This window comes from Otolemur garnettii, unplaced genomic scaffold, assembly GCF_000181295.1.
Source record: "Otolemur garnettii isolate 467f Iridium unplaced genomic scaffold, OtoGar3 scaffold00016, whole genome shotgun sequence".
NCBI classification, from domain to species: domain Eukaryota; kingdom Metazoa; phylum Chordata; class Mammalia; order Primates; family Galagidae; genus Otolemur; species Otolemur garnettii.
Window position 1 is genome coordinate 15,185,275 of NW_003852411.1, and position 10,590 is coordinate 15,195,864.

The 10,590-nt window shown below is 40.7% G+C and overlaps 1 protein-coding gene across 1 annotated transcript in view; it reads right to left on the bottom strand.

Annotated features, from left to right (window-relative positions):
* The window catches only part of RASAL2 (RAS protein activator like 2), a 205,499-nt gene that overhangs the window by 61,592 nt on the left and 133,317 nt on the right, over positions 1-10,590 (bottom strand). The gene's annotated exons all lie outside the window — the stretch shown is intronic.

Below are 10,590 nucleotides of genomic sequence, written 5' to 3' on the forward strand. Positions count from 1 at the left end.
AAATAAAATAAAATTTCTATACAATAGGGTATTAGACAGCCATTGAAGGAAATAGAGTACTGCTACAATATTCCACCTTGAAAACATTATGCTAAATGAAAGAAGCCAGTCACAAAAGACCACATATTATTTGATTCTGTTTACATGAAATGGAAATGTCCAGAATAGGCAAATCAATTTATATCATTATGAAATATCAGAACACTGAGGATTAAAAAAAATTTAAATCTTCTAGAAAGAAAAAATAGGTTACACACAAAAGAATTTTGACAGAAGGATAACAATGGAATTTGCAGTAGAAATTTTGAAAACCAGAATTAATGGGAAAATGTTTTCAAAATTCTGAGTGGAAATACTTTTCAACCTAATACCTGATACCTGGGACAGTTCTTGAATGTCAGAGTGCAGAGTTTGGATTCTAGCCTATAAGCAATGGAGAGCCTTAAAACATTTTGAGCAAGGAAGTAATCACATCAGAATTGTGCCATGGATGGATTGATCTAGCATTGGAATTTCGGATGACTTAGTTTGTAGTGAATAAGTTTGAAAGATCAGTTAGCAAAAAGCTATCATAAGATCTAAGAAGGATAGTAGCAGTGGGAATAGAGAGACACAGACAAGATAGAACGAACATTTTAGAGGCAAAATCAATAGGATATTACAAAATCGTCTTTGTTCCAAAGCCATCTAATCAGATAAGAGCCAGTAAAGTGATTTTTTTAGAATCCGCATTGGCAGCATTTCACATTAAAGTCCTATCATGTGAGAGGGTTCTGGGACATAAGAAGACACTAGTATTTTTGCCCTCCATTCAAATGCACTTAAAACTAGGAAATGCTGAAAAATAGTGGTCATACTACATTGTTAGAAATTCTAAGATTCCAAATGCCTGGCAGGTTGCCAACCTTGCTTTGGCATTGCTACTTAAATTTACTTTACTTGAGGTAAAGATTACCATATGGAAGGCTGGGTGTAGTGGCTCACACCTATAATACTAGCACTCTGGGAGGCCAAGGTGGGTGGATTGCTTGAGCACAGGAATTTGAGACAAGCCTGAGTAAGAGCCAGATCCCATCTCTACTAAAATAGGAAGAAAAAAAAAAAAAACTGGCTGGGTGTGGTGACATTCTCCTGTTGTCCCAGCTGCTCGCCTATAATCCGAGATGCTTGGGAGACTGAGGCAAGAGGATCTCTTGAACCCAAAAGATTGAGGTTGTTATGAGCTATGATGATGCCAGGGCACTCACTCTACCTAGGGCAACAGCAAAGTTAAGACTCTGTCTCAGGAAAAAAAAAAAAGATCAGTATATGGAGTAGAATTTTCTCATCCCCTCCAAACATATCTCAAATCAAAACCTTCATGGTAATTTTCTCAATTCTAAGGCTTACTAACAAAACATGGTTTAAAAGTAATCTGCTTAGGTTTTGTCAAGAGATACCTGAAAGTCAATGCAGTGTTCATTGGTAGGAAGAAGTGTAGAACAATATACTCAGCTCTTAAGTTTCTCCTTATTAGGACTAATTTTTTAACTTTATATTTTGAAATTATATATACTCACAGAAAGTTACAAAAATAGTACATAGAGTTCTGCAGACCTTTCCCCTAGCTTTCCCCAAAAGTGACATCTTATAACTATAGAATAATACCAAAACCAGGTCATTGACATTTGTTCGGTTTTATTAACTAGACTGAAGACTTTATTCCATTTTCACCTGCACTGATGTGTATGTGCATGTATGTGTGGGAGGCTCTATGCAATTTAATACCATGTATACATTTGTGTAACCATTACAATGATCAAGATGAATTATTACATTACCAGAAAAGAACTTCCTCTGCAACTCCCTTTTACAGTCATACCTGCTTCCTCTCACCCATCCCTGACCCAAGGAATGACTAATTTGTTTTCCATCCCTATGGCTTTACTATTTCATGAATACTGTGTAAATGGAATCATATAGTGTGTAATTGTTTGAGATTGGCTTTCTTTTTCATAAAACATATGCTCTTGAGATTTATCCAAATTATATGTACGTCAATAGTTTGTTATTTTTTAAATTGTTGTATAGTATTTCATTGAATGGTTTATTTAACCATTCACCCCTTGAGGGACATTTGGGTTGTTTCTAGTTTTGCTACTGTGAATAGTTATATACAGGTATTTGTGTAAACATAAGTTGTACTAGAGTTTATTTAGCCATTCACCCCTTGAAGGACATTTGGGTTGTTTCTAGTTTTGCTACTGTGAATAGTTATATACAGGTATTTGAGTAAACATAAGTTTTCAGTTCTTAAGAGTAAATACCCAAGAGTATAGTGGTAGGGCTATATGGTATATATACATGTTTATGGTTATAAGAAACTACCAAAGTATTTTCTAGAGTGGCTATACTGTTTTACATTCCTACAAACAATGTTTGCAGTGTTTTTGTATGTGAATCCCAAGAGATTCTTACCTATGTTTTCTTCTAGAAATTTTATGATTTTAGCTTTTATATTTAGTCTATGATTAATCATTTAGAGTTAATCTACAATTGCTTTAAATAAAAGGTGTAGATTCAGAACTTTTTGGTATGCAGTTCAAGGAATTAATCAGAACCACAAATATGCCCCAGCCAAGATACCAGCAATCTGCCTGCCTTTAGAGAAAGAAGTATGGTAGACTACTTCTCCTCCTCATCTGCCCTTCTCTTCCAATGTACCAACTATGGTTTTAGGTACCCTCCAGGTTTGGGGAAAAGGGAAACAGAAAAAGGGATAAGAAAATTATAGCACTACTATCTTAGCCTTCCATAAAGTTCTCTGAGCCTAACAGATAGTTAAAGCTGATTTTTCTCTTATAGGCTCCTTTCTCATCCCTGAGGAGCTCTCACCTATGGTTTTAATGACTTTGACAGATACATTATCTGACTTTGACAGATGCTCACTTGGAACTTTTTTCTGGAAAGGAGTTCTTGATGCTCTGGTTGCTTCACCCCTGCAGTCTTTTAGTCACCTTAGGATATACCCACACATCCTTTGCCTAACAACCTCTAAGAATATAGGCTGATTCAAAAGCATCGATGCTCTTTTATTCTGCCACCAACAGTTGGTCATTTCTCATTATCTAGCCCTCCCAGATGGAATCAAACCCTACCCTGTATGTATCTTCAACCCATCTCCCTTGTGGGAAGCAGAAGGATGAGCCTCACAGCTTCCTCCAAAAACATCCTTTCACAAAATTTTTTCTTTCTCCACTCCCTGACTACCTTTTTTTTTTTTTTTTTTTTTTGAGGCAGAGTTTTATTCTGTGGCCTGGACTAGCATGAGCTAGAGATAGATAATAATCTTTATTAATATGTGCGCTTGTATGTAATGACAACTTCTTAGAAATTATTGGACTCTAGGCCATTAATTAATCGATACAGTCTAGCTATAGATTATATTATAGTTTCTGTTATCAGGTTTAAAGCTTGGGCCAATTAAGGATCTCTTAGTTTTATGAGCCAAAATCCAAATGAAGGTTCTAATTGCATCACGATAGCTTTTTAAGTTCTTTAGAATGCTTTATCTTAATAGAAAAATATATTTTCACATGTTTATTCCTTCAGTCCTTGTATTTTCCATCAAAGAATATATTTAAGAATAGCTTTCCTGATCTCAGCCACATGAATAATTTACATTAAATGAACTAATTCATGTCATAGCTCTGTGAGAAGGCTCCATGTCTATAATCATAGCCCCTCACATTTGTGTAGTACTGCAGTTTGTGAAAATATAGATTATGGCCCTTGATTCTCACAATGACTATGTGAGATGTGAGAAAAGAAGTTATTATCCACGTTTTAAAAATGAGATAACTAAGCTTCAGAAAGAATAAATTATCTGCTTATGTCACATAGCTAGTAAGTGGTTTGAGCTGACATGTATATATAGGGATTTTGGCTTCAAGTTGAGTGCTTTTTCCATTGTACCCATTGTTGCATGTGTTGATAGGAATCCTTATTTGCTGCCAAAATAAGAAAGAAGGGGGAAAACAAAGGTAAAAATCACACACACTCAACAACTTTTTTTTTTTGAAACAGGGTCTTACCCTGTTGCCCAGTGCACTGGTGTCGTGATAACTCACTTCAACCTCAAACTCCAGGGCTGAATGAATCCCCTGCCTCCCAAGTAGCTGGGACTACAGGTACACATCATCATGCCCAGCTGATCTTTCTATTGTTTGTAGAGACAAAGTCTTACTCTTGGTTAGGCTGGTCTCAAACTCCCAGCCTTAATCAGTGCTCCTGCCTCAGTCCGACAAAGTGCTCCTAATAAGAGTAGCAGGTAGAAGGGCAATATGGCCAACCAGACACAGGTATTATGTATCTCCTTCACAGGGAGAAATCACAATAGTAAATATATTATCACATTTCAAACATCATCTAGGAGAGAATGCTAAGTAAGATTCACCTGGAAAGTGAGAGAAAGCACAAAAAGTGGGTAAGGATGGGTTCAGGGCAACTTGCCTGGCTAGCAGCTGATACAAGGTGCTAAATTTTAGAAAAACAGTAAGAGAGAAGCCCCCAGAGCTCTACTCTCCAAGAGGAGCTATTATAGTCTACACTCTAATAGTCTACACTCTAATAGTCTACACTCACCACCCCAACCCAGGCATGTCTAGAGCCTGTCATAGGGAGCTGCTTGAAAATTTACACAAAGACATTCCTCTAGAAAAGGAACCCATGTGGAATCCCACAGGTGTCTGAGCCTATAGGAACTTGACCTTGGTGCTATTCTGAGAACCTAAATACCAGATAATCACAGGCATACATGCAGCCAGTGCCCAAGTCCAAGGAGGAATAGAGAACCCCAGATACCACCCTGCTGCAGGCTGCTATTCAGACTAAGATGCTAGTGGACAGTATTTTCCACTGCTTCCTCGGGTGGGGCCCTAACTTATCTAGTCACAGGTCCAAGGCACTATTTTAAGAGTTTGGTTCTGGGCTGTACCCTACCCTCAAGCTAAATTTGGGCTTGGTATGGGAGCTGCAGCCCCTACCTGGCAGGGGAGGTGCAAGGAAACCAGGCTGTCCAGCACTCATCTGGGACAGTGTTCACCCTTCTGCAACCAGCTGCTAAGGACTGAGTAAACTGCTCTTCCCATAGTCTCTTGCCAGCACAGCCTGCCTGACAAGGTCCCTATACTCTGTGGTCACAGGTAACAGTTTGGGAGTTTAAAGCTGGGCAGTACCTGACTCTTAGGCAGAGTTCATACTGACACAGCTGCAACCCCACATAGTTAAGGAGATCAAAGAGCCTGATCTCTCCTGCACACAACTAGGGCAGTTCCCACTGACTCACTATGGGTTTCTGTGAGACTGAGACACAAACAGACTGTACTCCCTATAGTTTATTGCCTTTGCCACTTGCCTGAAAGAGACCTTGCCCTCTTTATGTCAAGGCCATATTCATCACTATTATGAGGTATTAATACTGGGCCATGCCTTGCCCTTGGGTCAAGTTCAAGGTAATGCAGCTTGGCCAGGAAGGTACCAGAGAGAACAAGTTCTCCTAAGCACATTTTGGGCAATACCCACTGCTCTGTTACAGACATCTGTGGTACTGGGGACTAGCCTGCCCAATCCATGGCAGCTACCAGTAATACCAGCATAGTCCACTTGGGTTTTAGTGTTTGTCTTCACCACCAATACTGCCATCTCCCACATCTCACTAGCTGCTCAAGGGTATAGGAGCTCAACCACACACCTAACCTTCTGCTCTAGCTACTAGGTTCTGGCAAGCCACCTGAAGGCCTAACCTAGGAATTGGCACAGAGGATACTTTCACACTGCTGTCAGCATTTATAAACAAGGAAAAAAAAACCTATAAGCCAACAATTTTATACCCTGTAAAAAGAAGCTTCATAGGTAAAAGAGAAATAGTCTTTCCTAGACCAGCAGACACTGAAAGAATTCATTACCACAAGATGAACCCTGCTTAAACACAGAAAAAAAAGGTCAATATTCACCATCACAAAAACAGAAAATATATAAAACTCACAGGTCTTATAAATAATCACACAAGAGGAGAAAATTAAATGGCAACATGACAGACGTTTAACAAAGCACAAAGACAAAAGGGCAGAGAATTTATAAAACAACGGGAAATCAGCTAATAACATAACAAGAATAAAGCTCACAAGTCAATATTAACCTTGAATAAATGGATTAAAGGCTTCACTTAAAAGATGAGCAGAATGGATTAAAAAAAAAAAGACAAACCATGATCCAACTATATACTGTTTACAAGAAATAGACTAAACCCATAAAAACAGATATAGACTGAAAGTAAAGAAGTGGGAAAAGATATGTCATACAAATGGAAATCAAAAGTGAGCAGGAGTAGCTATAGGTATATCAGATAAAATGAACATTAAATTAAAAAGTTTTAAAACAGACAAAATTGGGAGCAGAGGCAAGATGGCCCACTGGAGCAGGCTTTCCACAGAGGCTCCCATCCAGAAGGACAGTTAAAGGACAGAAGTTTAGCAAGTAAGCTGATGGTTTAGAGCTGAGCCAAGAGAGAAGGTTGAAGAACGCACATGAGACAAGTAGCTGAGGCCAGCTGCAACCTCAAGGAAACAAACAATAGGTGCAAAATCCATCACCAAGTAGACATGAGTCCCCTCCCCCATGAGAATGGCTCGCGGTATACTTTTTTTTTTTTAAATCACCCTCAGTAGAGTGTTTTGGCATCACAGCTCACAGCAACCTCCAATTCCTGGGCTTAGGTGATTCTCTTGCCTCAGCCTCCCGAGTAGCTGGGACTGCAGGCGCCTGCCACAATGCCAAGCTATTTTTTGTTGTAGTTTGGCCAGGGCCTGGCTTAAACCTGCCATCCTCAGCGTATGGGGCCAGTGCCCTACACAGTGAGCAACAGGTGCTGCCCCTGCAGTATACTTTCTACAAACAAGTATACTTTCTACTTTCAGATCTCCTCCTATTTTATCCCATGAAAGAGACCCTCCAAAAACCAAACTCCTTCCCCCGTGTGCCATGGCACTCTCCCGCCAGGCACAAAACTGCATTAAAATGTATATATTCTCTACCTGCAATTCTGAACTCCCAGCACTCCCCTCCACTTTCACCCCAAGGTCTGGAAGCCTATCCCCCATAGAGTCCAGATTCTTGGGCATTTTCTTGAGAGGCATTGACAAGGCGTGGGCTGGGCTGTGCTAATTCTGCAGCACCAGTGAAAGGAGAAGACGGTGGACTGAGGGAACCATACAGGAGAGCAGTGCCCCATGGCACAGAGCAGCAGCAGCAGCAGCAGAGGGAACAATAGGGCTCACACCCCTGGGGATATTTTGGAGACACACTCCCTGATGCTCTGGGCAACCAGAGAAAGCCGGGCATCTTCTCCAGTGGCAGCCACTGGTAGAAGAGATCTGGGACAGAAACCCAGGCCCTGTGAGTAAAGGGTTATGCCTGAGGCGGTACCTGCCTGGGCAGGCGCAGTGAGACAGAGACTAGAATATGCACCCGCAGAGACAGCATATTCCCAGGGTGGAGCTGAGCCAGAAGGACTGCTTTAGTGAGCCTAAGAAGCCCCCAGGGGATCATAGCTGAGCAAAACCTGGCAGGGAGAGAGACAGGAGCTGAGAGCTGAACGTGAGCTCTAATCGCACCCGCCCAAATACAATGCTACAGAGACAGACATGCCAGCTCCGGGCAGCGGCATAGACCAGGGCTGAGTCACAGTTTCTGTGAACTCAAACAGCTCCCGGTCAGCAGGGGAATATAGCCAGGACAGAAACACAAATTCTACAAAAATAGAAGAGTCAGTAACATCAATCAGAGGGCGGGGCTGGAACTGAGTTAACTGCCACAGCTTCCATTAAGCACCAGCGGTTGTCAGACCTCAGCTCCCCTTGCTGGATGGTGGCAGAGTGCAGCAGCCTGGCCGAGGAAAAATAGAATGTCCCTGTGACTCAGGCAGGCATAAACCCCTAGCACATCTGCTTATTGGAGGGACCTGGGTCACAGCCCTGTGGAGTCACCAGTGACTGGGTGTGACAGAGGTGCAAGGTAGGGAAGGAGTCATCAACCTTCCCAGACTAACTCATTTGTTGGGTGAGTACTTCTGAATCCTTGGGGCACTGGAGCAAGTCATACTCGAACTACCAGCAGACTCCTGCTATCTAGTTGCTGGAGACCTTTTGAACTCTCTCACTTGAGATAGGGTGCTGACTGGGACAATTGATTTGGATCTCTTGAACTGGGCCAATCACTCGAGGACTATCCAAAGTGGTACCATGAGTGTGTGGTTGTAGGAAGGTTTAATTTTCCTTTTCAATTGTTGCCCATGGAGGGGTGGGGTGACTTAATTGCTGGTATTTCTCCACAGCTGAGACTTCAACCCAGAGTAACTAGAGTAGGACAGAGACCAGCTGAAAACAAGACACAGCCACTTAGCCCCACCACACCAAGCAGGTCCCCAGTGTCTCAGGCTGTAGTGCTGTATGGGTCCTTTGCAAAGCTCTAGGGGAAAAGGTATAGACACCAGTCCCAGCTCTTGAACAAAAGGCTGGTTAATCACTACTCCAGGAGCCCCCAACCCAACTTTACCTTATCTGCTCATCTAGCCAAATGGTATAAAATAATCATGGGGTGGAATCAGTGGAAAAACTCCAGTAACATGAATAACCAGAGTCGATCAACTCCCCCATGGAACAACACTGCAGACACAACAGAAGATCCCATACATAAACAAATCGCTGAGATGTCAGAAATTGAATTCAGAATTTGGATTGCAAATAAGATTAACAGAATGGAGGTAAAGTTGGAATTAGAAATTCAAAGAGCATTTCAAAAGTTGTTTCAAGAATTCAATGAAATGAAAGACAAAAATCACTGTGACACATTGAGACAAAAACTTGCAGCCCTCAAAGACCTGAGAAATACAGTGGAACCCCTCAGTAACAGAATGGAGCAGGTAGAAGAAAGGATTTCTGACAGTGAAGACAAAGCTTTTGAACTCTCCCAAACACTCAAAGAAGAAGAGAAGTAGAGAGCAAAAACAGATCATTCTCTCTGGAATAATTCGAAGAAAACTAATATTTGCCTTATAGGAATTCCTGAAGGCGATGAGGTTGCTTTGAAAGGCACAGATGCTCTACTTCATGAGATAATGAAGGAGAACTTCCCAGACACGCCATGAGGTTCTGAAATTCAGATAGCACACAGTTTCAGAAGTGCAGCACGACTCAACCCAAATAAGAGATTTCCTAGGTACATTATAATTAACTCACCAAAGTTAATATGAAGGAGAAAATTCTGCAAGCAGCCAGCCATAAGAAAACCATAACCTACAAGGGGAAGAATATTAGAATGACTGCAGATCTCTCTGCTGAAACCTTTCAAGCTAGAAGAGTGTGATCACTGACTTTTAGTGTCCTACACCAAAATGACTTTCAACCGACGATCCTGTATCCAGTTAAACTGAGTTTCATTTAAGATGGAGAAACTGAATACTTTACTAACATTCACATATTGAAGAAATTGGCCATAACTAAATCAGCTCTCTAGGATATTCTCAGACCTATTCTCCATAATGACCAGTGCAATCCTCCATCACCAAAGTAAACTCACTCAGAAATTTTTGATCAAATTCTAACTTCCACGGTAGAGAAAGGATTAAAAATGTCCACTGGACTTTCGAAAAACTTGATACCCAAAATTCTACCATGTTTATCAATATTTACGATTAATGTGAATGGTTTAAATAGTCCTCTAAAGAGGCACAGGTTCGCTGACTGGCTACAAAAACTCAGGCCAGATATCTGCTACACACAAGCATCTCATCTTACCTTAAAAGATAAATATAGACTCAGGGTGAAGGGACGGTCATCTATATTTCAGGCACATGAAAGCAGAAAAAAGCAGGTGTTGCCATTTTATTCTCAAATACAATAGGCTTTAAACCAACAACAGTAAAGAAAGATAAGGATGATCATTTCATGCTTGTTAAGGGCAACACTCAACATGGTGAGATTTCAATTATTAACATTTATGCACCCAACCAGAATGCGCCTCAGTTTATAAGAGAGACTCTTAGTAACAGATATGAGCAACTTGATTTCCACCAGCACCATAATAATCAGAGATGTTAACACTCATTTGGCAGTGTTGGACAGATCCTCCAATAAGAAGCTAAGCAAATAAATTTTAGACTTAAACTTAACCATTCAACATATGGATTTAACAGACATCTACAGAACATTTCATCCTAACAAAACTGAATACACATTCTTCTCGCAGCCCACGGAACATACTCCAAAATCGATCACATCTTAGGTCACAAGTCTAACCTCAGCAAATTTAAAAGAATAGAAATTATTCCTTGCATCTTCTTGGACTATCATGGAATAGAAGTTGAACTCAGTAACAAGAGGAATCTGCAGACTCATACAAAAACACAGAAGCTAAATAACCTTATGCTGAATGATAGGTGGGTCAGAGATGAGATTAAGAAGGAAATTACCAAATTTTTGGAACAAAACGATAATGAAGACACGAATTATCAGAACCTCTGGGATACCGCAAAGGCAGTCCTAAGAGGGAAAT